The 27,446-nt window shown below is 35.2% G+C and overlaps 1 long non-coding RNA gene across 1 annotated transcript in view; it reads left to right on the top strand.

The window, feature by feature from the left end:
- LOC134474075 (uncharacterized) overlaps window positions 1-24,464 on the top strand; it is a 37,260-nt gene extending 12,796 nt beyond the window's left edge. Inside the window, exons 6-7 of the long non-coding RNA XR_010044669.1 lie at window positions 22,654-22,714; window positions 24,035-24,464. This is a non-coding gene — a long non-coding RNA (uncharacterized LOC134474075). The remainder of the gene's footprint in view (window positions 1-22,653; window positions 22,715-24,034) is intronic.
- The last annotated feature ends 2,982 nt before the right edge of the window (window positions 24,465-27,446 follow it).

Raw genomic sequence — 27,446 nt, 5'->3', positions numbered from 1 at the left:
CTAACACAGCTTTGCTTTGTCAACTTAAGGATACTGAACATTTCAAGGAGAGGACAATTAGAATGTGAAATAATGCAGAGAAGACAAAATGAGAACCAAACAGCATTTGCTCATTAGAATTATTGGTGAAAATGTGAAAATGACAAGAGCAGCACGCCATGAGTGGAGATGAGACCAGAAAGATCACGGGCAGAGCAAGGTGTTTAAGATTGGCTATTGAAGGCGAAGAGTAAGTTTGTAGTTTGAGTGGACTCTTGAGTTGAACTTTATAAATTTAGGTTACAGATCATGAAAGAATCCAGAGAAAAGAAAAGTCTATGGTGAAGAAAGAGCAAGGCAGCTGCTAATAAAACACAAAACACATTGCAGATTGGACAACCCAGCTGAGTGGGAGGCCAAACACTTCGCAGATCAAAGCACTAAAATTTGTGTACACAGTGATATACAATGTTTGGATCTGAAGTTTACCCTAAAGAAATAATTATGAACATATCCAAGATATAGCTATAAATGTATTTGTGATAGAATTTGTAATAGTGAAAATTTGGCAACAAGAGCCTATTAAGATTTGTTTAGTAAATTACGGTGGATGGGCCAGGGATTTAGCTCAGCAGCGTAAGTACCTGGCAAGATTGAGGTTGAGTTGTATCCCCAGTATGAAAAAATAAATACATAAATAAAAATAAAAGAGAATAATGTCACATAGCCATTCAAAATTATTTGTAGAAGAGTAATAAGCAGCTTAGAAATATATTTGAATTTAATTAAAATTGAAAAGAACATACAATTCCATTTTCTAAAGAAATTCAAGCATGTACTATGTGCACGCACAACCACATGAAGCATTAATCCCCTTTACACGATGGGACTGTGTTCCTTAATTTGCACTGCTGTAACAAAGGAATGTCTACCAGGTGGCTTACGAACACTAAGTTACTTGTTTCTTGCATTTCTGGATTCAGGGAATTGAAGATAAAGACATCAGTAGATTTTGTAATGGTCACTTCGTGTTTTCTGTCTCAATCCCCTCTGCAAAATCCCACACGTTGGGAGAGACAAGGGATCTTCTCTGGATACTTTTGTAAGCTCATCAATCTCATTCAGGGGCTCCCTGTTCTCATGCTCAAACTCCCAAAGCTGTCACCAGCTGCAGTGTCTTCTGCTTGTAGTTAAAGTTTCAACAGATGAATTTTGGAGGTACAAAATTTTTCTGTAGCAAAATGTTAGTTATTTTTTGGGTTTGCTCTTGTCTTTATACCTATTTCTATTGTAAGCATACATAAGTGCTAACATTGAAACATCTTATTTTTAAAGGATTTATTGAAAGATTTTAACAATTTAAGATATGATTCATGACATAGTAAAGCACATGCTAAACCGTTGTTCTAAAGAATATTCATCTACATTTTCCAACAAGTATATATGGGGAGAATGCTCACATAGTTTTGAAAATTTGTTTCTAGCTTTTACAGGTGCAATTGATAGTAATAATTAGAACATCCAGTATGCTGACTTTCATTATGACACTTCTTTCCAGTTATTTTTGACAAATGAAACTATTTTGCACAAAGTACTATTTAATATTCTTTAAACTAATACTTCTTGTGTTACTTTGGAAATGATGTATTAACATAACATTCCTGAAGCCCATGGACCTTCGCCATCATTGCGTGCCTTACTGTCATGAAAACGATCAGCAGGAGCAAGATGAAATATTATGGGCTGATGAAAATAGTCAAATTTACAAATCTATTTTTACAGGACAGTGGTCATTGTATTGCTTAGTTTTTCTCATCTTCAGCAATATCAGTTTTTTTTTTTTTGTCTTTTTCATTTTTATCGGTACCAGGGATCGAACCCACTACTGCCTGCTTGCAAGGCAGGCGCTTATGCTGCTGAGCTAAATCCCCAGCCCCAGCAATATCATTTTTTTTAGGTGACAGAACTTTTCCAGAAGTTCAGAACTGTGCCTTTGAAGCATTTTAAACCAATGAAATGATGTGACTGAACAGTGCTTAAAAAATTGTATCTAAGAGATAGACCAACCCGTGTTATAGAAAATAAAGAGCCATAAAACATGCTGGCATAGAGTGTTAGCATGTGAGTTTTTTCTTTAACTCAGAGTTTTTTTTTTTTTTTTTTTTTTGCAATGAAAGTGAAAGTTTAACTGTATATGTATATTTTAAAGTTTTTAAGATGCATTATCTTGAAAAGGAGTGTTTACCTTTTTCCTATTGATTCAATTGTAATGTCAATTTATTCTAACTTATTTATTGTTGAAATGAACACTTACTAATATTTTTTTCCACAGTAAGGGAAGCAGTAAGATATGACAAGCAGTTTTCAGGAAAATCCAATGGGCAGAGACGTCTATAGACTAATTGTAGATGTTTAAATCAGTTTGTTTAATTGATACAAAACTGGTAAACATTCACTGGGAAACAGCAAATTTAATTATCCTGATCCCAATAAATTTTCACTTCAATGAGAGGAATTGTTCACATTCTTAATTGTTCTCTATAATTTTCAGAGTATGGTTAAATATAATGGACAAACCCTAGAGTCCCATACCCAGAAACCTAGTATCATGGCACTGTCCTAAGGCTGGGAAACTAAATCTAAGGCACTTCAACATATCTTAGGCAACTAGTTTTATACTTTAATCCCTTTCTCTTTTCTCAAAGAGCTATTAAGTTTCTAATGTTTCTGGCATTAATGCATAATAATGTTTTTGACTACGCACAACCCTTTTATATCTTCTTAAAGTGGCAAGTTTAACATTCAGTAATATGGTCACAAAATATAGCCTTTTTATCCGTACACAGATAAGTAAAATACATGCTTCAGGTGGGAGTAGTAATTAACAGTTTTGGTGTTTCAGGAATTAGTCTTACTTAGAAATTAAGCTATCCAATGATTGCTCTTTAATTAACTTCAATATCAGTAAAATGTTTCAAGTAACCTGAAAATATTTTAGAAATTACCTTCAAGTTGACATATCCCAAAATACAATTACAGTTAAAATCTAAAGTGTCAAAATAATGAAAATAATGACTCAGTTTAGTCAAACAAATTTACATTTTTTGTAATCTTGAGCATTACATAGACACAAAGTTTGCTTATTCGGTCACACTAAATGTAAAGTTTGACTAGCAAGAGCAAGCCAGACCAAAAAGTCCAGGATTCTATCAAAACAGAGAAAGTAAGTATGTCAGAGTGAATATGGAGAACTTGTTGGTAAGCCAAAATTGTTAAATTTGTCTTCTTTGCCAGAAATTTTTCTTTTTAAATTTATTTGGGTATTTTTTGGGGGAGCGCAGTTTATTGGGAACCAATTTCACAATGCAGTAGCCCGGCAGGCTCTGTGCCTCTGAGCTACCTCCCTGGGCCTCTTTTTAAGTTTAGCAGGGTTGTATATTTTAAGTATATGAGCTTGGATTCTTTTAAAAAAAAAATTAATTTTATTTTGGAGAAATTAAAACAAGGCAAAATAAAGCAGAATAAAGCCAGTCAAAACAAAACAGTGAAAATAAAATAGAACTTCAAAACAGGATAATAGGGGCTGGGGATTTAGCTCAGCGGCATAAGCACCTGCCTTGCAAGCAGGCGGTTGTGAGTTCGATGCCTGGTACCGATAAGAAAAAAAAAGGAAAAAGACCAAACAGGATAATAGAAAATCAACAATGGCTTACCATAATGCTTCTTCTTATCTTAAAAATTGCTGCCCATAACATCAGATATAATAAAATCAAATGAAACATAACAGAATAAAATCAATCAAAACATAACATTGAATAAAATGAAACAATAAAATGGAAGAAAGCAAAATGATGAGTAAAATAGTGAATTTCAAAAACAAGACAGCAGGAAATCTCTCAGCATTGCTGTAATGCATATTATTATCCTCTGAATAGATGCTCAGATTACTGGCCTTAGCCCTGCAAAGTCAATCAAACAATACAAGCAATAAGTTATTTTTTGAATCTTAAAAAATATTTGAATTACTTTTTGGGGGAAGAATTTGTAATGGTGTGGCACATTTAAATATTTGAAGTTAAGTAGCCCACTTTCTAGGAATTTCAGAAATGTTTCATTTATATTCTCTTGTCTTTATATACCAGTCAGAACAGAGTTTCAATCAAGGCACCCCAACTCCTGGGCCTCAGATCAGTAAAGGTCCAAATTAGGCCTCATAGGAGGAAGTGACCAGGGGCAAGCCTGAGCCCTGCCTTCTGTCAGATCAGCTGAGGACTGTGTTTGGACCCCTAATGTGGATGAGCATGATTTCACCCTCAGCTCTCCCAACACCCCATTATATCCCGAACAGCTACAGAAAAATTGTCTTCCATGAAACTGGTCCGGTGCCCAAAAGGTTAGTAATCTAATGATTAATACTGTCTACAATTGGAAAAAATATCTCCTTTACCTTGGCAAGGAATAAAAGTCTTCCTTAACTGCAGATACATGGGTAAGTAGCCATGTGTAGTTAATAACATAAAGTCTACAATTTAAACTACAGGTTGACAGGTACAGGAGACATCAGAACACAGTCACTCACAAATCCAGATGAGTAAGAATGTGTGTCCTTTCTGGTGAGCGTGACATTCTAAATTACTTATGGTCAAACTGAGTAAGCAAAGCAGATTATAAATTCTTACTCAACAGAGAATAAGTGTTTCATAACTGTCTTAGTTACTTTTAACTCGTCACTGAGATGAAATACCTGATGCCCAAAGCTGGGAAAGGAAAGGTTTATTTCTTACAGTTTTTGGAGGTTTCAGTTCATACTCAGTTGGCAGGGTGGCCTGGTGGGGCCACAAATGGTGGCTGCAAAAGGCAAGGCAGAAACCGGGCAAGAGAGCAAGACACGCCTTCTTCCTGCCATTACATTGTATGCTGGCTCCACCCCTATGTGGGTGTAGCACTCACACCATCAATCCAAACACTAAACATGAACCAATCACAAATGCATAATGCAAACTCATGAGCCCTGCGGGCCACCAACATAAACCATGACAATAACCTCTTTTTTTTTTTTTTTTTTTTTTTTTTTTTTTTTTTTTTGTCTTTTTGGTTTTTACCGGTACCAGGGATCGAACTCACGACTGCCTGCTTGCAAGGCAGGCACTTATGCCGCTGAGCTAAATCCCCAGCCCCGACAATAACCTCTTGATCTATGTTTAGAAAGAATTAAGCAGTCCAACCATAATACTGCACTCTTTATTATTGTTTCTCATAATGCAGAATGATGTTTCTGTTTCATGCAAAACAAAACACTAAATTAGTGGGAAGAAAAACCTAGACTAAGAGGTCAAAAACCTTAAAGTTCCATTGATAATTGGGCCTTATCTCAGGGAGATGGAGGAAGAAAAGTCCTGGTTCAGAGCTACCTATCAGATGCAATTCTCAGGCAACACGTTTCACCTAGCAATGTCATGGGCATTCAGTGTGCATCTAGGTATATCTTCCAAACTGTTAAGAGTATGCTTTGCAACAGGGCAAAACGAGTATTCACATGGTTCTGAAAAATAAAATGCACATGTATCAAAATTTTTATTTGATTTATTCATTGACAAGGGACCAGCATGATGTTCTGATTTTTAAAACTAGCCCCCCCAAATGTCTACTACATGTTAATTCCCAACCAAAGCTTTTTCTTTAACTTAAACAATTTTTTACTTTTGGTGCCATGTTCTCAGTATGATTTGCTCCTTTTGTCATCCAGCTACTTTTTTTTTAGCTTTTAAACAAATTCAAACTTGTATCTCATAATGTATTTGAAAAACGTTTTCTTTTCTTAAACATTTCACCAAAGCCTTTACAACATTCTTATTTTAAATCATACAGGAATGAAATATCACAACCAATACCTTATTCTTCTTAGAGTCCAATTACATTTTTGAAAACATTTTAAAATAATATTAAAGGAAAAGCCATCAGAAACCCCTCAGGGCACACAAATGCCCTTTTCCAGTGCCATAAGTGCCAGCATTTGAATGGTCTCCTGCTAAGCACCAGCCCATCAGTCAAGCACTCCTGAACTGGAGTAGTGTCACATCAATGTCACCACTCTAAGGTACTGTTGCTTTCTGTGACTACTGGCATCAATCTGCCCCAAGGGAATGGTGAAAAACCTTGCTTGCTGACTTCATTTTTTTCTTTGTTTTCCTGTTCCCAAAGTGATACAGTGTTCTGTGATTATGATATTCTGAATCTTTCTTATTAACATATTCATCACCATCATCATCACCATCAGTGCTAGGGATTGAGCCGAGGGCCTCAGACATGCAGAGCTTGAGCTCTACTTCTGGGATGCACCACAGTACATATTTTTTACTCCCTTGCACTGTAGCCTGTATCTAAATGTCTCACAGATACTTTTTAGCAGTGTTGATTCTGTTTTCCTCTCGTGTGCTTTGTGACCAGTTACTGCAGACCTGAAGTGGAGATGGTATTCAGTTGAGAGACCCTGGGCTGTGCCCCAAATAAATTGATTTCTGATAAAATCTGGGTATATTAAGGGGTCACAAGATAGAGTCTCTTTCTTATTAAAGAATCATTTTTTGTATGTGTTTGAAATACATAATGGCTTATGAAAATTGACAACACTTTTCTAACCCATTCACCTTGTTACCATCATTAGCATATTTGATTCCCAATAGTAGATCTGACTTAGGATTAAATAAAACATTTAAAAAATATTTTTTTTAGGTATTTCTGTATCGCCAGGTCATACACACTCACATACGTACCTACATATACAAATGTACTATATGTATATTAGACTTATTGAATGTATACTTTTTAACATCACAAAATATAAAGATATGAAACTAGGATATAAAAATAAACTTATGCAATGTTTTTTAAAAATTAAACACTTTTCTAATTTCTGAATATATTTTATTATATGAATTTTATTTTCTGACTTCAATTTAAATCCCTTTAGGAAATGAGTGAAATTCTACCAAAATTGTTCACTATTAAATTTTCTTCAATTTGTACTCTAACAAATCAGTAATCTCACCATTCAATACTTATATTGTTGGCTAATTCTTTATAAAACCATTATTATACTTATAATTTTCATTGTTCTTTATCTTTTGATATCACTTTTGAACATTTTTGATAACACTTTTGAATACTTTTAAACATAACTTTTGAATACTGTTCTTTATCTTTATTACAAAAAACATTGATTTTTACTTTATGTCTATATAAGTCATTACCACAAAGCAGATTTATTTACTGGGTGCCTATTTTGTCAAGACTTACTAAATTTAGGTCATTATTAGTTCATTTTCTCTTTCTAAAGAGCAGGAAAAAACTTCAGTCATTAATCCACTTACATAAAAGTGAGTTTCCCTTAATATTTTTGTCTCTCTTAATATGCTTTATACTTTACTGTGAATATTTTTGATGATAATTTAGCAAGCATAAATATCTATAAACACACAAGGAAAGGTAAAATAAATCTTTATTTCTAAAAATTTTTACTATGATATAACATGTTGGTTTTATAAAGTCAGTTCTTGAATTTCTAGCATAAAATCAGTGGCTTGAAAGGAAACATTTCTATGTTCACCTTTAACATTTTATTTTCTTTTGGGACATATTTTTGCTTGCTGTATATCATTACCAAAACATATTTTGGATTTAGTAGTAGTTGGAAATATTTTGCAACCTAATTGCTCGTTCCTACAGACCTTTCCATTATTGACTAGTTTATCTTACAGAAGACATGATTAGCAATCAGAAAATAATAGGGAGATTTTATAAAAATCAATAGTGTTAAAGGTAATAAAATAGGAATATTGCCATCTTTTATGACTTCTTTTTCTGTTATTCATTAGTCTTAAAGCAATTCTCTGCCTGTTCAGATACTCTGTTTCTTGAAGTTAGAAACAATGGCACTTTCAATTTGTATTCTGGTCAGCACGTGACAGCGACTCCATAAATGTCTGGTAAATGGTCTTGGTGGACCAGTGGCCCTTGAAATTGTACGTGATACACTGTGGTGTGTGTACGTGATACACTGTGGTGGATTTCTGGTGTTTATTTTAGTGAGCTTTACATTTCTTTGGACTCTTAGGTTTCCACTTAAAAATCAGGCATTTGAACATACATGTATGTGTTTTATATATGTGTTAATATATATTTATATGTATTCAGACACATTTTTAAGGTTTTTGTAGTTATATCATTCATTGTCTAGCATGAATCAGGCAGGCAGACTCAGGTTTTGCAGATATTTCAGCTTCTAAAACTTTTGTTATTTCATTACCAAAATGAGCATTAAATTATTTATTTTGAATGAGAAAATAAATAACAAATACAAGATCTTTATTAAATAGTTGCATAACACACCTACATACTACTTTTATTTCCTTTTCTGCCTATTTGAAAGACAGATACTCTACATCATCATTTAAAATGTTTATTTATTGGTACCGGGGATCAAACTCACGACCTTGCGTTTGCCAAGCAGGCACTTAGGCCACTGAGCTAAACCTCCAGCCTCCATTATCATTTGCTATACCCTGGTTTAGTCTATGAACCGTTTATTCTTCATAGTATAAATTATTTTACTTTTTTACCAGTTTTGGTAAGACATTAATGTCATGTAAACTTTTTGGAATATTTTAAAAGTTGGAAACATCCAATTAACTTTATTTCATGGATAAGCTATAAGATTTTAAGAATTGCCTGAAGACTAGCTTCTGGCTGCATACCTTACAAATCTTGTGTCTTCTTTATAATCCACACGCTTTCTGTGCTAGTTAGGACAAATGTGTCTATCTTACAAAACAACTCTTGCCATTTACCTTCATGCCATGGCACTGTGCACCTCAGCACAGTAGGCATAGCCCTGGGGCACGTTACTTTGCAGGGATAATATATGAACTGTATATGCAAATGGTTGAACTAACACTCAACCAACAGTTCCCCAACCCAGTTCCAACTTAGCTGGATCCCGAAGTGCTCCCTTCCATCTCAGGACGCTTCATGTGAAGGAAAGCTGATGAAGAGAGATTCAAAATAGAAAACGACAATCACCCTAAGTGCTTTTGGATAAATTCTTGTTTTTGAATATACACAAAAAAGGTTAGGAGTGTGTGCCGTAGCTGCAAGGACACTTCCCAAGGCTTATGACGAAAAACACCAAGGGCATGTTCCTAGTGCTAAATTCAATCTAGTTCTAATTTTGACCCTATTATTTTAAGTGTTTTACTTTTATTAAGTCAATTAATAGCCATATTAAATGTTATACTGATAATTATCCCCACTTTACAGATGAGGAAGTTAGAGGCACATAGTGATGAAGACGTTGAAATTCACAAAGTTAATGCATGATTTGAGCACTTAAAATGAGGCTCTCTGCTGTGGAACTTGTCCTCTTAACTGCTTGTTTATTGGTATGCTTTTAAAAAATATTATACATTTGATTCCTCTCTTAAAATCTCCTTAAAATTAAGTCTGAAGGAATATATGTACTGTTTAATCTCTGGTTCTGTCAAGTATCCTTGATACACCACTATGTGCCTAAACATCACTTTAAGAAACATGGCACAAAGTTATCCGTACTTTCTATCCATTACAAATGAGTAAACCCAGGACTGTGGTCTCGCGTTGTATGCCTATTCACAGAACTGAGAAAGAAATCCATATCAAGTATTGTTTATCCAGTCATACATAATAACTAGCTTATTTATTTAATCATATTATATGACTGCCAATGTCAATAAATATGACATGCAGTTAGGTGGTTCACTTGTAATTATGCAAAAAATGGCACATCCAGCATTTGCTAATTTTCGTGCAAAATCTTGATTTCTGTTTTAGATATTCCAAATTCTAAATTAATCTAAGGAAGGTATAATTTGAAACCCAGAGTTATTTATTTTATTAATAACCGTAGCATACTCAGTGCTCTTGGTAATTGCAATCAGTGCTAAGACCCCATATAAAAGTCACCATTAATAACACTATCACTCTTAATTCTGATTAAGCATCTGCTACTTACAGATAACATGTGTTTCACATCAACTGATGCATAAAAGTTTTTAACTTTTAAGGTGAATATCATATCCTTTTCACAGTAAAGTGAAACTAGGAAGTTGACAAGTAATTAATTTACCCAAAATTATACAGATAGTGAAAAACCACTATCAGGACTTCAGACACCACAGCTTAAATTGTTGCTCCAAAACCTACTGCAGCAGAAGTGGTCACTCTGTAGCGAACCTCCCTTCTCACCATTATGTTAGTTTGTTAGGGCTGCTGTAACAAAGTATCACTTGCTTAAAACAATAGGAACCGGAGGCTGGGCCTTTAGCTCAGTACCATAAGTGCCTGCCTGGCAAGCATGAGGTCATGAGTTCGATCCCTTGTACCCCGGCCCCCCCCCCCCCCCCCCGTAGAAGCCTGAACTGAATACATCACCAGGGACACGCTCCATTTGAAGGCTCGAGGGATGGCCCCATCCCTGCCTCTTTGCAAACTGTAGTGTTCTTTGGCTTGTAACTGTGTCACTGAAAGCTCTTACATTGTCACATGGTCTCTTCTCTATGCATGTGCATGAATGTGTGTATATGTGTGCACCTAAAACATTTCTTTCTATCAGGACACCAGCTATTGGAATTCTGTTTCATTCTATTCCAGAACAGCTTCTTCTTTTCCAAATACCGCCACATTCCCAGGCACCAGGTATTAATACCTGAGCATACCATTTCAGGTATGATTCACTCCCTTAACACTGTCTTTGCTCTGAAGAGTTGTCAGTGATGGAAACATTTTAGATACTGAGCTCCCAAACCGCAGCCTCAAACCCACTTATTTATGGCAAAACGCCAACTGCAGGGAAGCCTGAATACGGAGGTTTTTGTTTGTAAAAAACAACTCATACATTAAAATCTTCTGTCTTAAAAGAAAAACAAAAACACGTGTGCCATAGGCTGCCACCATGGCTCTGAGTACGCTCTTTCTCTCCGTTTGACCTGTCAACACACTTCTATTTCTTTAGGATTTAGTTCAGAGAGCATCTGTTCTTAATCTTTTCTAATTTTTAAACTAGAAATATTCTTGTTTTCCAAACTCACAGAACACTTTGTTCCAATTCTACCAATAAAAATAAGCAATTCCTTGTTATTTTCCTTCATTCATACATCTATTTCCCTTAATATAATGTTACCTATTAAAAATACAAAATGGCTGTTACTTATAAGTCTTTGGCACCCACAATTTTTTTTATTTTAAAAAAGCAAAACAGAAGGAAGGACAGAAATAATATAGAATTTTTTTAAAAAAGTAAGAAATCAACACTAGTTAATATATTGCATATTGTTATCTTAGAAATACTTGTTCAAGTTACAAGATCTAGGCATATAAATGATAAAACAATCAAACAATGACAGCATAAACAGTTCTTTTTGATGAACTCACAGATAATTAGTAGTATAGTTGTCTACTTGCACACATATACCTATATACAGTTATATGTATATACCTATATACATGCAGCATTTTCCTTTCTTCCATTTCTCCATTCCCCTACCCAGTTCGTTCATTTTGAGCTCTTTATTTCCTTTTAATTATTACAATATCTATTGTATAATCTAGATCTTATTACTCTTTCAGTTTGTTAGAATTATTATTCTCTTTTACAATAGGGAGATAATATGATATTTACAAATGTGAGTCTGATTTATTTAACTTATGAATATAATATCGTTACCTCCATTTACCTATAACAGCCTCAAGATTATCCTATTTAATAGCTGAGTAATATTCTATTCTATAAAAATATTCCATTTTTTTATCCATTCTGCAGTTGATGGGCATTTTGAAATTTAACTATTACAAATTGTGCTGCTATCAACATGGGTGCATATATATCACTGTGACATGACCTTTTCAATTTTTGTGAGAAAATACCCAGATGGGGAATAGCTGAATTGAATGGGACTTCCAATCCTAGTTTTTTGAGTAATGTCCATACTGATTTCCACAGTGGCCACACCAGTCTATATTTCTAACAGAAATGTTCCTTTCCCCCCAAAGCCCTGCCAATATTTGTTATCTCTTGATTTCTTTCTTTCTTTCTTTCTTTCTTTCTTTCTTCCTTCCTTCCTTCCTTCCTTTCTTTCTTTCTTTTTTTTTTTTTTTGGTGTGGGGTTGAACTCATAACCTAGCACTTGCCAGGCAGGCACATATACCACTGAGCTAAATTCCCAGCCCTCTCTTGAATTCTTTTTTTTTTTTTTTTTTTTTTTTTTAATTTAAAGAGAAAAAAGAAAGTAAATAATAATAAAAAAAAAACAAAACAAAGCAGTAACAAGGTACAAATAATACAGAATTTCAAGAAAAAAATATACAGTAAGAAATCACTAGTTAATAGGTTACACATTATTATCTCAGAAACAGTTGTCCAAATTATAGAATTAAAGCATATAAAGTGGACATTCATACAGTGAGATTGCAGATCTCCTGACTTCTTGATGGCAGCCATTCTTTCTAGAGATTGAATCTCAGTGTTATTTGATTTGCATTTCTCAAATGACTAGTGATGTTGATCATGTCTTCATGCATTTATTTGCATTTGTATTTATTCATCTGAAAATGCAAGTTCATCTCAGATGCCCATTTTTGGATTGAGTCTTTGAATTTGGGGGGCCTGATGTTTTTCAGTTCTTTATGTGTTCTAGATATACGGCTTTTGTCGGAGGGACAGGTGGCTAAAAATCTTTCCAGTTCTGTGGGTTTTCTCTTCACTCTGTTGGTGATTTCTTCTGAAGTGCAAAAACTTTTAAGTAAGATGAGATGTCATCTGTTGATTCTCTGAAGTACTTCCCATGTGGTTGGCATTTTGTTCATGAACTCTTTGCCTGTCCCTGAGTCTCCAAGATTGCTACGTACTTGTCTCCAGTAGATTTAGTGTTTCTGTTTTAATATTTAGATCTTTGATCCATTTTCATTTTGGTGATAGACATGGGTCTAGTTTCAGTTTTAGGAATGAGAAAACCAATTTTTCCACCACCATTTATTGAAGAGGCTATCTTTCTCAGTGAACATGTTTAGCCTCTTTGTCAAAGCTAAGGTGGCTGAGTGTCTTTGGAGTTGTGTTTACATCTTCTGATCTGTCCCATTGATTCTCAGGGCTTGTTGTTTGTTTGTTTATCCAGTACCATGTGAATTTCATCACTGTGGCTTTGTAGTATAATTTCAAGTCAGGGATTGAGATACCTCCAGCCTTGCCTTTGTTGCCCAGAATTGCCTTTGCTATTTTAGGTCACTTATGTTTGCAAATGAATTTTAGGAATTTTTAGGAATTTTTTTCTAGATCTGTTGTTACTGATATTTTGATCAGGATTGAATTAAATATATTTAACAGTTCTGAGAGAATGGCCATTTTCACAATGTTGGCTTTTCCTAACCAAGAACAAAGGATATATTTCCATTTTCTGACATCCTCTTCAATCTCCTTTTTAAAAATACCATAGTTTTCAGTGTGTAGGTCTTTTACATCCTTCGTTAAGTTGATTCTTAAGTATTTCATTGCTTTGAATGCTACTGTGAATTTGGATGCTATTGCTATTTTGGATGCTATTTCTATAATTTCTCTCTCCCTGAGTTTATTGTTTGTGTACAGGAATGCTATTGACTTTTGAGTGTTGACATTGTATCCAACTACACTGCTGAATTTGCTTATTAACTCTAGTCGTCTTCTGATGGAGTTTTTTGGGTCTTCGATGTAGAGTATCACATCATCTGCAAATAGTGATCATTTAACTTCTTTCTTTTCTATCCTTATGCCTTTTATTTCTCTCTCTCTTATCTAATTGCTCTGGGTAATGTTTCCAGAACTACATTGAATAGGAGTGGTGGATACTGGACATCCTTGTCTTATTCCTGATTTTAGAGTAAAAGCATTCAGTTTTTGGCCATTTAGCATAATGTTGGCTATTGGTTTGTCATAGATGGCTCTTGTCAGATTGGGATAGATACCATCTATTCTAAAGTTCTGTAGGGTTTTACCATGAACAAGTGTTGGACTTTATCAAAAGATTTTTCTATGTCTATTGGGATGATCATGTGATTTTTGTCTTTGGCTTTGTTATGTGGTATATTACATTTATTGATTTACATATGTTAAACTATTCCTGCATTCTTGAGATAAATCCCACTTGGTTGTGATGTATAATCTTCTAGATAATTTGCTGCATTCTATTTGCTAGTATTTTATTGATAATCTTTGCATCAGTGTCCATTAGTGAGACTGGCCTATAGAACTTCTTTTGGGTTGAGTCTTTCTCTGGTTTTGGCATCAGAATAATACTTGACACCAGGAATGAGGAAGGATTACTTCCCTTCCAATTTCATTGAAGAGTTTCAGGAGCATTGCATTAAATTTTCTCTAAATTTCTTGTAGAATTCTGCCATGAATCCATCAGGTCCTGCACTTTTCTTTGTTAGTAAGTTTTTAATCACGTTTTCAATTTCATTAGCTGATATTGGGTTGTTCAGATTGTTATAGTTTCTTGATTCAGCCTTGGTAATTCTTATGTTTCTAGGAATTTTTCCATTTCTTCTGTGTTTTCCACCATATGTGAGTAAAGATTTTCAAAGTAGGTATTAATGACCTTCTGAATGCCCATGGGATCTGTAGTAATTTCACCATTTTCATTCTTTACTGCATGAATTTGAGTTTTTTCCTGTTTTTTTTTCCTTTATAGGGTTGTTTAGAAGGTTATCAATTTTATTTATTGTTTCAAAGAACCAACTCTTCAATTCATTAGTCCTTTTATTGTTTCTCTAATTCAGCTGCATTAATTTCTGCTCTGATCTTTATAATTTCCTCTTTTCTATGAGCTTTGTGCTTCACTTGGTTTTCTTTTTCTAGGCTTGAGGTATAGCATTAAGTTGTTTATTTGTGCTCATTCTGTTTTTCTGATGTGGCAATTCGTTGCTATGTATTTCCCTCTTAGCATCACCTTCATTGTGTCCCACAAGTTTCAGTATATTGTATCTGCATTTTCATTGAATTTTAGGCATTGCTTAACTTCGTTAATTTCTCCATAACCCATTGGTTGTTCAAGAGGTTGTTATTTAGTTTTCATGTGTTTATGTAGGTTTTGCAGTTTCTTTTGCCATTAATTTCCAATTTCAGTGTACTATGATCAGATAATATGCGTGGGATTATTTCAATTCCTTTGCATTTATATCAGCATGTGCTATGGACTAATATATGGTCTATTTTACAAAATGTCCCATGTACAGCTGAGAAGAATGTATTATGATGTTGTTGGGTGGAACACTCTATAAACATCTACTAAATCCATTTGTTCACAGGTTTGATTCAATTCTGTTATTTCTTTGTTGACTTTTTGTCCAGTTGGTCTGTCTCTTTGTGACAATGGGTCTTCAGGTCCCCTATTACAAGTGTGTTATTGTATATCTGGTTTTTCATGTCTCTTAATATTTGTCTTATATAGTTGGGAACTCCTGTAATTTTGCATATATATTTATTACTGCTAGCTCATCTTCCTGAATTTTTTCCCTAACAAGTATGTAGTTACTTGCTTCATCTCTTTTGAACATTTTTAACTTGAAATTTACACTGTCTGCAAACAGAAAAGCTACTCCTGCTTTTTTCTAGGTTTTTGTTGTGTGCAATACTGTTTTCTATCCTTTGACTTTTAGAGTCTATGAGTTTTCTTGTGAGTCAGATGTGTTTCTTGTATATAGCATATTGCCGGTTCCTATTGCTTGGTCCATTCCATCAACCTGTTTCCTTTAATTGGTGTATTGACGCCATTTACATTAATGGGTATAACTGATATGTATGAGCTTAACTTTGTCATTTTATTTTCCTGTTGTTGATTTCCTGCCTTCCCCTCTTGTTTAATTCCTGCCCTGCCTGGTGGTTTGTTTTTGTTCTTGTCCTGTGAATTTTAGTCATTTTTATCTCTCTCCAGTATGTCTTTCTGCATTCTTTCTGGGGGTGACTTGGTGGAAATGAATTTCTTCAGTTGTTCTTTATCATGGAAGTATCTCATTTCTTTGTCAATTTTAAAAGAAGTTTTTCAGGGTACATCAATCTGGGTTAAAAGTTTTGCTTTTTTGTTTTGTCATTTTCACTTCTTGGGTTAATATTTTGGTCTTTTCAGTCCCACTAATCTCAATCTCATTGTTTGTTTCTCAGATCCTACTGTATGGGTGATGTTTGTCCAGTTTCTGGGTCCCACAATGAAGGGAAGGGGCCGGTCACTGAATTCCTCCTGCAAGGCCTGTTGGCTGAGTCTCATATTCTCTCTAGACTGACTAGCCTAGGAGTATTGATGTAAGCCAGCCCTTAGCGCCTATTGTTACTATTTCTTTAGGCTGTTCCAGGCCACCAGATTTATCTGGCCATCTTATGTGCCTTAGCTGGGACCCTACTGGGGCACTGGGAGTCTCCTAGGCCCTTTCAAGAACCTCTGGGTTGGGGAAGGCCTTGATGGTGCTCCCCTCTACCCACCAGGTTTTCTCTGTATGGAAGAGGATTCATCCACACTCTTGCTGGGCTCACCAAAATCCTAGCTGAAGGGGGAGGGTTCACTGCTGCTTCTGTTAACCCACTGATGTAAGGGAAACTCACCACACTATTGCACCACACTGAGGTCTTCTGTGTGGGTGATGGGTTGCTGAAGCTTCCACCAGTACACCAGGGTTCTGCAAGTGGTGGATGGGGTTGCTGGTGTTCCATGGGCTGCTGAGGTCTCTGAGCTGAGGTGGAGTGGTGACCAATGCTCCCTCTATCTGGAGGTCTCTGGAGTGGAGGAGGAGTGGCAACAAGTGATCCTCCACCCCCAAGGTCTGTGGGATGGAAGGAGAGATGATGTCAAGGTCCTGCAGCTGTAGGGGTCTCCGGGACACCCATAATGTTTAGTCCAGAAGTAAACATAATATATATTTGATGAATGGATTAAAATTTCTTCATAGTGAGAGAAATTTAAGAGACTCGCCTCAGCTAGTACTAAAATGTACTCCTGGCAACAGCATCTTAAGTGTCTAGGCAGGAATCATTGTTATGGTTCAACATGAAAGCAAGTACAAAAAAAAAATCATCATAACACTTGCACATTTGCAACTTGAGAAGTCCTCATTGTTGGCTTTAATTCCAAATGCCATGAATTTTATTGTTAGTCTTTTCACATAAAGCTCAGGTCACCATTGGTTAATGTTTTCTGTTAACTCTTTTAAACCACTGAATACAATACAAATCAAGTCATCCAGGGACACTTATTATTTATCCTTGCAAGCAGCTAAGAGATTTAAATATATCTATTTCCATATTATTGCTTTATAGATAAAACAATTAAGGGTGATATAAGTTAATTATGTAATGCCCAAGAGCTATTAAAGGAACCGAATTAGAACTCAGATCTGTGGGCTCCAAAGTGTACTTTCTTGTACAAGGTTTACTCCAAGGAAATATTTTCTCCTAAGTGTTGAAAAGGGCTTAAGGCAATCAAATGTCATTTTTCTCATCACTTTTACCACTGTAAAATAAAGTAGATTGCAAGCTGGAGGCCTCTCAGACTTAAGAATTACATAAAACCATAAACCATATTTAATCATGATAAATATGGATAATACATTTCCTGTGTTCTGTCTCATTTATTTAGTGCTTGTTAGCCATTCTTCAACCTATAAATTAAAACCTAAAATACAGAAAACCTTAATATTAAAGGCTTAGTTAGGTCATTTTCAGCACATACCTATAATGCTGGGTCTCTTCCAGAAAAAAGTATCATATGCCAGTGTGAGTTTGTGTACTGATCAGCCTTGAAGCAACACAAGTGTTGGTTTATTGAGGGGCTCCAAGTTTTAAAAATGATAATACGTAATGATGTCCAAAGTTCAGATCTTAAAAGTTTTACAATATTGTTTTAATTTAATGACTACTGAAAATAGGGAGCTTGACAGGAACAGTTTATTTTATCCCATTTCAGGAGTCTTGTCGGTAACATTTAAAAAGGGGGTTAAGGAAAGAGGCTTGATTCATATACGTGAAAAATGTAGGATCAAACTATTTTATAATAACTTCCTGCAAACTTACATGTGATAAACATTTGTTATTATTATTTCCAAAGTGATTTTATATTTGATTTCAATTTGATTACGATATTTTAAAAAGTTTTATTGTAGTACAATATTTTTATATACTTATATACTTGGAATATAGTTAATTATGATCACAGGAAATATTTTATTTAAAAACTATATTCCTCTAATCAATAGCTATCAAACTTTTCCTTTGATCAAGTGAGGGATTTTGATTAATATTTTTCTTTTTATTTAAATATTAATGTTATTTCTGTAATAATTTTACCAGCTAATATTCATTATTAATATAATATTCTAAGAATACTGCAATAATTGGGGTTTTATTTGTACAAGATGACATTTCAAAAGATAACTGACACCATTTTAGGAAAGTAAAATTTTCTGAAAAATGAGAAAACACTTAACAGAGGCCTATTCTTTTATTCCTTAAATAAAATGTTTATGGTAGTTAATATGTTTTAAAAAGTCAATGTTCCATTTAAGATCACAAGCAAAACAACTAACATGAAATGAAATCAATACTTTATAAATAAGTGACTGTTTCTTTTGATTCAGTAAAATTTGGTTTGCATGAAGCTGATTAGGAATTGTTAAGTGTTTTCTCTCTTCCTTTAAAACCAGATTATGACAAAGCATTAAGAAATAAGGTTTGTCTTTTGGGCTGGTTTCTCTTTAGTTTCTCATTTTTCTAAGTGAGGTCAAGTTAAATAAATTTTATAGTAAGACATTTGTGACAAAGCTTTATGGATTTGAAAGGCAAATCTGATGGTGACTTTCAAAATGACTTAGAACTTTAAAAATTTTTTCACTCTAACATCTTTGCAGAAATTTAGCTTTAAACTTGTAGGGTTTCCTACAAGCATATTGCAATAACTTTAGTATAAGAACTTGGTTAGTCTTTTGGTTAGACTTTTTTTTTTTTCAGTACTGAAAATTGAACTCAGCCCTTTAAACTGAGTTATACTCAGTCTCTACTTTTTCTTTCCTTCTTTTTTTTTTTTTTTTAAGTTTTATTTTGAGACAAGCCTAGGCTGAACTTGATCTTGAGATCCTCCTGCTTCAGCTTTTCAGAACGTAATTGATACTTGATTTTTATTTTTCATAATTGCAGAACAAAACATCGGACTATTTTCAAGTGTGCACCTAGGAATAAATCATTGAAATAACTGAAAAACACTTGACCTCCTGCCACGGGGAATTATGTATTTTTATAAAATCATGTTATAACTTGTAATTAAAGTCATAAGTCAAGCTGCATAATGACTAGTCATTTTCTTTCAGAAAATGCTTACATAAACTTTAGCATAGGCAATAGAAGAGTATGCAAGGAAATCATCATGGAGAGTCACACTAAATTCTTCCATACAATGATTGGCAAATGCTTGCTAATAGAAATGTCTGTGGAACTACAGCTGTGTGTTTTCAAGTTCATTTTTCTACACTCTATCTCTGTGGTTTGCAGTGATTCACCAAGTCGCTGAACTCCAGCTCAGTCTAGCTGTTGTAGCAAGTTGCTTGAAGACTCACGTAAAAGTAGAGAGTCATTAGTTTTCGAAATCTTTCAGTGGCAAATTTCTACAATACTAATTGTAAACATTGATTTAATTCCACGTTTAATCTTAGAGTTCACTAAAGGAAAAATTGGCTTCATCAGAACATCTCTGGATTACTTGGGTTGATAATTTGCTGTGTGAACTCAGCTTATTAGAATGAGCAATAATGTGATTATGTTGGGTTTTAATTGATTTATTTTTGTTTATTAGTACATGTTTATAGTACATGATTGCATTCAATGTGAGGAGTAAGTGTGTGTAAATAATGTATCATAATTAATTTTATTCCTCTCTCCAATCTAATTCATTTATTTTAAAACAGGTAATTTTTTAAAATAATTTTTTGTACTTGGGATTGAATCCAAGGCTCATGTATGCTAAGCAAGTGCTCGCCCATTGAGCTACATCACCAGTCTTTGAGCAACTAATTTTAATCAAAATTCCTTATATATAATATAATGTTGAGATTTTGAGACTAGAGAATTTAAATGATTTTTGGTTTCAATAACTTAAAATTGAAGTTTCTGTTAACAAAATTATCTCTAATTGCATTTAAAAAGTAGTTTAAAAAGATCAGTACACACTGGGAAAAACTAATTAACTGAACAAACAGTCAATAGAGTAATTCATTTTCTTTAATAAACATGCAAAATTCTGCTGTTACATTATAAACCATAAATTCTTTTAGTCATTTGTCTAGATTGGTGGAAAAAAGTTTTAGTACTTTTGCTGCAACTGTAACTTACATTACCAAGTAGTTTAGAATCCTTTGGGCTTGTTTAAAAGTTTGAACATGATTATGTGTCACCAAGATGATATATGATAATGTGCCATTATTCACTGTGTCAATAATGTGTCATTGTTTCACCCCAAATATTTTTGATTGAGAGTACTTTCAATAAAGGAAATAATTTAAGAAGAAATCATGTTTTCTAGTTCAGAAGAATTAAATATATTGTACCTAAATATTGCATTTTTGTATTGCATTTACTTATTCATAGAAATATATGCCAAACTGCCTCCATGCAGGTTGGCAAATAAAAAATCCAATAAATTAATTATGGGATATACTATTGAAACAAAACATGCAGAATTGTATTTTGAGAGTGACTTTTTAAAAAGATGTTTTTGCTTGCTTTTAAATAAGCCGGATAAGATTGGGGATATAGGTTAACAGCACAGTGCCTGTCTAGCAAGCACAAGATCCTGAGTTTGATTCCTGGTACCCACAATAAATTTTTAAAAATATGACAGACACATATGGAAATTTTCCATATTTTCTGCTGCATGTCATATAAATTCATTAGAAATCATGGTATTAAAATAGTATTTATCAAGTAACTCCAGGACCTCCTATTCTGTTAAGTATTTTGTATACTACCTGATATATTTTAAGCATTAGATCTCCACAAAGACTTCATTTGATAGGATTCTTTATCTTTGCTTTGTGGTTGGCCTTTGTAATATAAAAATTTTCAAGTTATCACATTCTTCTTTGTTCCCCACAAAAACAATCTCTGCAGAATTAATGAAAGGCCATGTTTGCTTTTAGTAAAACACAATTTTACTGATAAGAAAAATCCTCATGCATACAAAGCATGATTTAAATTTACTCAAGAAAAAAAGCATGGATTTTGTGCTTTATAAATAATGTGTTTTGAAATAGTAGGCAAAAGATCATTTAGATGACAGAATATGGCTAGAAGAAAATTTTAACATTCACTTGCCTATAAAGTATACATAAACACAATGCCAAAGAAGAGGCACATATTGAAGAACTGCAAAAAGCCTCGTAGCCACAATTAATGTGATTGTGGTATAACAATTATCTGCAGGGAATCTGTGTTATTTTTGCCTTCTAGGGATTCTTTAATATTGAAAGCATAGAGAAATAAACAGTGTATTACATTTGATCTCTTTGGAGCAATGTAGCATATAGTGTATGGACAACATGTGCTGGAGAGGTCATTAAGTCTGTTTTCTTATCTGTGAAAAGAGGGAAAGAAACAGGCCTTGAAGGCTTGGAAGACACAAACCCACCTACGTGAAGCAGTGGGTGAGAGTCAACCACATGCATTCTTAAATAACACAGTCATGGTTACTTAATCGAAAACGTGGATAAATAGAAAGGTTACCAAAACAGCATTTCCTTTCAAATTCAAAATTATATCATTCATTCACTGGGCCATTGTATTTGTATTCTTATAAAGTTGATTCATTTTTTCCAAAATTGTTTTAGGCATCTTCCTGAAATAATTCCAGAACCAGAATAAGTTTCTGAACGTCTGATGATAATTTAAATAAATGATCACACTCTCCTTGGTACTACGCTGTAGTATGTATTGTCAGGGGCTGTTGTTACATTTTGTGAGCCTTCTCCTGATACTATAAAACATAGGCCTACTGATGTCAGCCCACTGTCGATTTTTCCCAGGGCATTGTCCCAAACTCTTTCGGCTTCTGCATTTTCTGTCTAACCAGCACACTTAAGCAGTGGCTAAGATTCCCATTTGCAGATAGATGGGCTGCTCATGCGGGTGTGCAAGGTGCTACTAAAAGGGACCCTTGCAAGGTGCCCTGGGAAGGCACCTATGGGCCCCTGGGGTCCTCACCAGAGTAGTTCAGTGGGGTTTGCAGGTAGATCTCTCAATGAGCAACCAGGTCACTGTTGCAGGCTGCTAGCTGGTTGCCAAAGGCTCTTTCTCCTTTTAGTTTCTAGCCACCCTTGGGTGATCCAGCTCTCCTTATAAATAAATCACAGGGATTTATTTGCAAGGCGATGCAGAGATAGTCCTCCTGCAGCATCCTAAGAGCCTGAGGAGGCAGCGCCTTTCACCTCTCCGTCCCCCTGAGAGAAGTTGTGGACGAAGGCAGCTCTTCTCATCACCGGGCAGGGCTGCCCTAGAGAGGGGTGAGGCAGGCAGAGTGGCCCAGTGAAACGTTCCTGTAGCTCTCTTTGGTGGATCTGATTTTGGATATTTTTTCTTCACAGAACATCAGGTGGACCTGCGGGCTTCCACAAAGTTGTTTCTATTCAGAAATTGCCAAAACAGGTTTGTTGTTTGTTTTGTTTTGTGAGAAATGAGAAGTACTATTTGATGACCTTGTTTTTACCCCAACTTTCCGTGTTACTCAGGGAATTCACTTTGCTGGAAGAAGACATGCCAAACAGAAGCTTGCAAAACTTGACACATTCAATCCCAGTTTTCCACCTTTTAAGCCACCACGTCCTAACTATGCAGTCTTTCAAAACACTCCCTGGGGCGTAGTCACATCATTTCCTACATCAAAGGTTTCCTACTTTGCTCTATAATGTTTTCACATTTCCCTGAGCTACTTATAATCCTTGAAATGCCAATTTAAGGCTCACTTGTGGGGTGACTTCGCCTTTAATCTGGCAGCCGGCATAGTAGTTTCCTCCCTTCTGGTGGACACGATGCTGAGCTGCCCTGCACTTTCCCTGCTGTAGAGGCCTGCATGGCACATGGGCTTGTGGTTTCCGGTCTTTGCATCCTAGTATCTAGTACATTGCCTTTCATATTGAAGGCTCTCAATAAATCATTTGTGAATTGAATTGATGCTGTTTTGCCATTGATTTTTGAAATAATAATTCTCTTTAGCAGAGAAATAACTGCTACTTATCAAAGATCATTTCTGTTTGATATGTTTTCCCTTTTACTTATGTTGTCCTTATTATTCAATAGCAAGCTGTCCCTGAATGAGATTTTCATTTTTATTTTTATTAAGTTTATTGGTACCGTTTCGATATGCATAATGGTCACACCCATCAAAGGGCATTTGTACCTGTACATGATATATCTTGATGCTGCTGAAAGACATTTTTACGAATAGCATATTTTAGGTTGAAAAAAACAAGTGTTGCTCACTCTTTGGGCATAAATCATTTCCCCACCTGTGGGAGGTCTACTTGGAGATAGTTTGTCAAGCTTTTGTGTTGGTGCTTTAAAATGACATCCAAAATATGCTAGTACCTTGCATTTTTAAAAATTTTATTTTAAAGAGATGAAGTACCTTGCATTTTAAAGAAAAAAAAATTTTGCTTTCTTCTCTGTCTAATTAGGGAAACATGTCTTAAACTTTAAGTGGAGCTAGCATATTTTTCGAATGCCTTAGAAATAGAATTGTGCACATAAATATTTCACTGTGCACTGTGCATTGATTATATTTATCATCTTTTGGACTGTAAGAGGCAGGTATCCTGTCAAGATGTGCTCCAGAGTAAAGAAAATTGAGAGTGTATGATCCTCCTAGAAAACTGAATGGCCGTTGAGTTTCCTCAAAGAAGAAAGATTTATGGCCACATGTTTATAAATTGGAGGGAAATGTTTCAAAGGAATAATTTAATTTTTCAGTGCTAGTGCACATACCACAAGGATGCTCAAGACAGCACTGCAAAAAGCAGGTCCACTAAAACGCTTTGGGGTGCAGAGGAACTGTGTGAAGAAGCTGCCGGGCTGTGAATCCGATTCCAAAGGATGATCTAACACAGCTGTCTCCACTGACTGTGTGCCGTCCTTGTTGAAAGTGTATCATAAACTTTTTGGATCTCAGAACTCCAGATGCCATTTTATTCCTTATGAAAGTCAAACAGGTATGAGAATAGTGAAAGGATGCTATTTCTGATTTTAAATCCGGTCTCATTTCCTCTTTCCTCTCCTCTCTGGTTCTGTTCTAGCCTGCGATGCTTTGCATCTTTGTCTAAAATTAATGCCTCAAAATACATCTAGGTTGATAACAAGTAAATAAAAATGAGAATTTATTTTTCCAATATCACCTAATCAATACAGTTTTCTCCTTGTCTTTATTTTACAATATCTTTTGTTATATAAGTGTCAGTATTTTATGAAAAGCGTCGCCTTTGCCTTTTACTTTGTGCTTTTCTCTTTGGCGTTCCCTGATTCCACAACATAAAATTCTGACAAAGGATGTTTTAAAAGTGTGGGTGTTGGGAGGAAAAGAAGACATACTTTTTATTTAATGAAAATACTTGGAAAATTTATGAATTAAAATTTTCACCTTGTCAACACTTTTAATCTTGTCAATCCTTAGAGTTATCCTCAGAGGCTAGTCCAATATTTAAATAGGACTTTCAGGTGAACCTTTCACTGGCAATGTATCACATAGGAGCTCCTTTCTTTTCATTCCTATACTGGGACCAGTGGAAGGAAATGGCTTAGTGAGTACTGTGACACTCGTGTTGGACCCTTCAGAAACAGGTTTATGCAGAGTTTGGTGGGACTCATCACAGTCCTACTCGGCTAACTATTGGCTGGGGCACAGGCATTTTCCACTTATTTCCCTCATTTTCCACATAGCTATGAACAGTAGCTTGACCCAGGGGTGCCATCTGTTTACCTTACAATAATGTTGATAATTGTTTACCATGCAAAATGTTTTTCTTTGCACCAAACCAAGCAAACATAGAGTCAATTCAAGGTTCCTGAACAGCACTCAGGTTCAGCTTTTGTTGTTAGCCACTGAGAAGTGAAAAAGAGTTCTCAATATCACTGCAAGGTGATGCAGAATTATGATGCTAGTAAGGGGGCCAGCTTATTAGGACACCGAGATGGACAGGTGAAAATTGCCATGTCAGTGGATGGATTAAGATCATTTCCTATTTCAGCATGTGGTTGGGTCATGGGTAAGCTGGAGGCTGACTTGAATGGCTTCAGAGGCGCTGAGGGGTCTGCCTGGGTCCTGGAGACGAGGCTGTGAGCCCTCAGACTGGTCCTTGTCCCCTTTTCCTTTGGCACTGTGCCTGCTCTGCACCTGATGTGAGCACCTTTGTTCCTCTCCCCTGTGATGTGCCTTGACTCCAGGCTAAGATGACCTACAATTTTCCAGGTAGGTCGTATGTATACAGTGGATACACTGGGGCAGAATGTATTCTGAGACAAAACAAGATGAGGAGCAAGATTCTATGTCAGTCTTCTAAATAATGCGCAATTTAAAACTTAACTGTTTATTTCTGAAATTTTGTCTATTATATTTAGAACTGTTGCTGACCATGAATAACTGAAATCTTGGAAAGCAAAATTGTGGAGAAGCAGGGAATCACTCTAGTTACATTTAAACAGTAAAGAAGGAATGAACACCTGATTTACTATATCAAATATTTTCCATTTAGGTTTTTTAGGGTTTTTTTTGGTGGTAACAGGAATCAAACTCAGGATCTCACTCTGGCCAGGTAAACACTGTGCTGCTGAACTATATCCTCATCTCCATTTAGATTCTGTCACAACAGTATCAAGCAAGTTCGAGACCAGCCTGGGCCACAAAGTGAACTTAAGACCAGCCTAAACTGCACGGTGAGACCCTGTCTTGAAAAAAAAAAAAAAGCAATAGCATCATGGAATTCTTTGCAAGAAACATTGGGAAAATATGTACTTTCTTTCTTAAAATGGAAAAATTGTCAATTTATAAAAATCAATATGAACCCAAAGTTAATATTCATTGGATATTAAATAAAATAGTTCCAACACTTAGGAACTAGGAAGACTGAAAAATTGTCTAACTCACTAACCTGATCCTCTCAGCTCTTAGCTTTCACCTAGTTTCTCCATTTACTTAATGTAAATGTTTGCAGCAAGCTTTTGGTTAAAAATTTTAAAAGCAAGTCAATATTGGGACTTTTTAAAGGCAAATATACTGATAATACCTGAGTTTTATTTCTTAAAATTCCTACAAATGGTACTTAACCTATGAGAGTATCCTGTCCTAATAAACTCATGAAAAGTAGAAAATACTAATTGGGATAAAAAAAATATAGCAAACATTTAAATTTCTTATAGTAAAAGACATCGCCATTAATCCCATTTGAAAGATTCCTATCTGGGCTAGAACAAGGATTTTCCACCATTTTTGCCCCTTTCTGATGTAGTTCTCAAGTCCTCTTTCCTGAGGGTCCCTAGTTACACTCCTGTGAATCCCTCGGAAGTCTTGAATGAATTAAAAATATTTACCTTTCACAGTCACTTTGAATTGGGGGAGAGGCAGAAGTCATATGGTGCCAGACTGGGTGAATAAAATGGAAGAAAATGCACCATATTTTTTTTTTTTTTTTTTTTTTTTGATAAATCTGCCTTTCTGTTGAGTGACCCTTGCCAGGAGCATTCACTCCGTTTTTTATCACAACATGTAAACACACTCAGGAGAGAGGCTTTCCACAGCTGGTTCAGAAGGTGGTAAGAACCTCGGGAAAATGTGAGGGCAGAAGGAGAGACAAGTCTTTTACTGAAATAAGTATTTAAACTTTAAATGTTCAGCATACTTTAGTTAGAATGCGTTTAATAGATCAAAGCTCCTGAACATCATAGCAACACAGTTTAGCAGCACAGTACCCTGAAGAAGCTTGCTCGTTTCCCTTCCTGATTGCTGGCACTACCCAGCCTGGTAAGAGGGCATTCTTAACAAGGCTGGGAAAAATTCAAAGTCAGACAGGATTGCAAATAAATGTATAGTATTTTTATATCATTTTAAAGTGCAAAAAAAAAAAAATCCTAAGTCAAAACATTTAGATTAAGGACAGTCTGTATTTTAACATAATGTTTTTGCTCCTAAGGCATAGGCATTTAAATATAAAAGCGGTGGAATATGCAAAAATGTCTCTGCCTTGGCCAGGGTCTGTCTTAGCTAGGTTTCCATCTTCTTCCCTTCAAATGTCTCCAGGGGAAAGGCCTTTCAGAGTCAGTTTCTCCTCCTCTCTATCTTTCCCTGATGCTTGATCACTACCTTGGCCAGGGGCTGTGCCCCAGGAAAATCCAT

The sequence above is a fragment of the Cavia porcellus genome, unplaced genomic scaffold, assembly GCF_034190915.1.
Source record: "Cavia porcellus strain 051 isolate PalLab524CR breed Dunkin Hartley unplaced genomic scaffold, mCavPor4.1 scaffold_30, whole genome shotgun sequence".
In the NCBI taxonomy this organism is placed as follows: Eukaryota; Metazoa; Chordata; class Mammalia; order Rodentia; family Caviidae; genus Cavia; species Cavia porcellus.
Note: the sequence above shows the minus strand (reverse complement) of the source record. Positions and strands in the feature narration are given on the sequence as shown.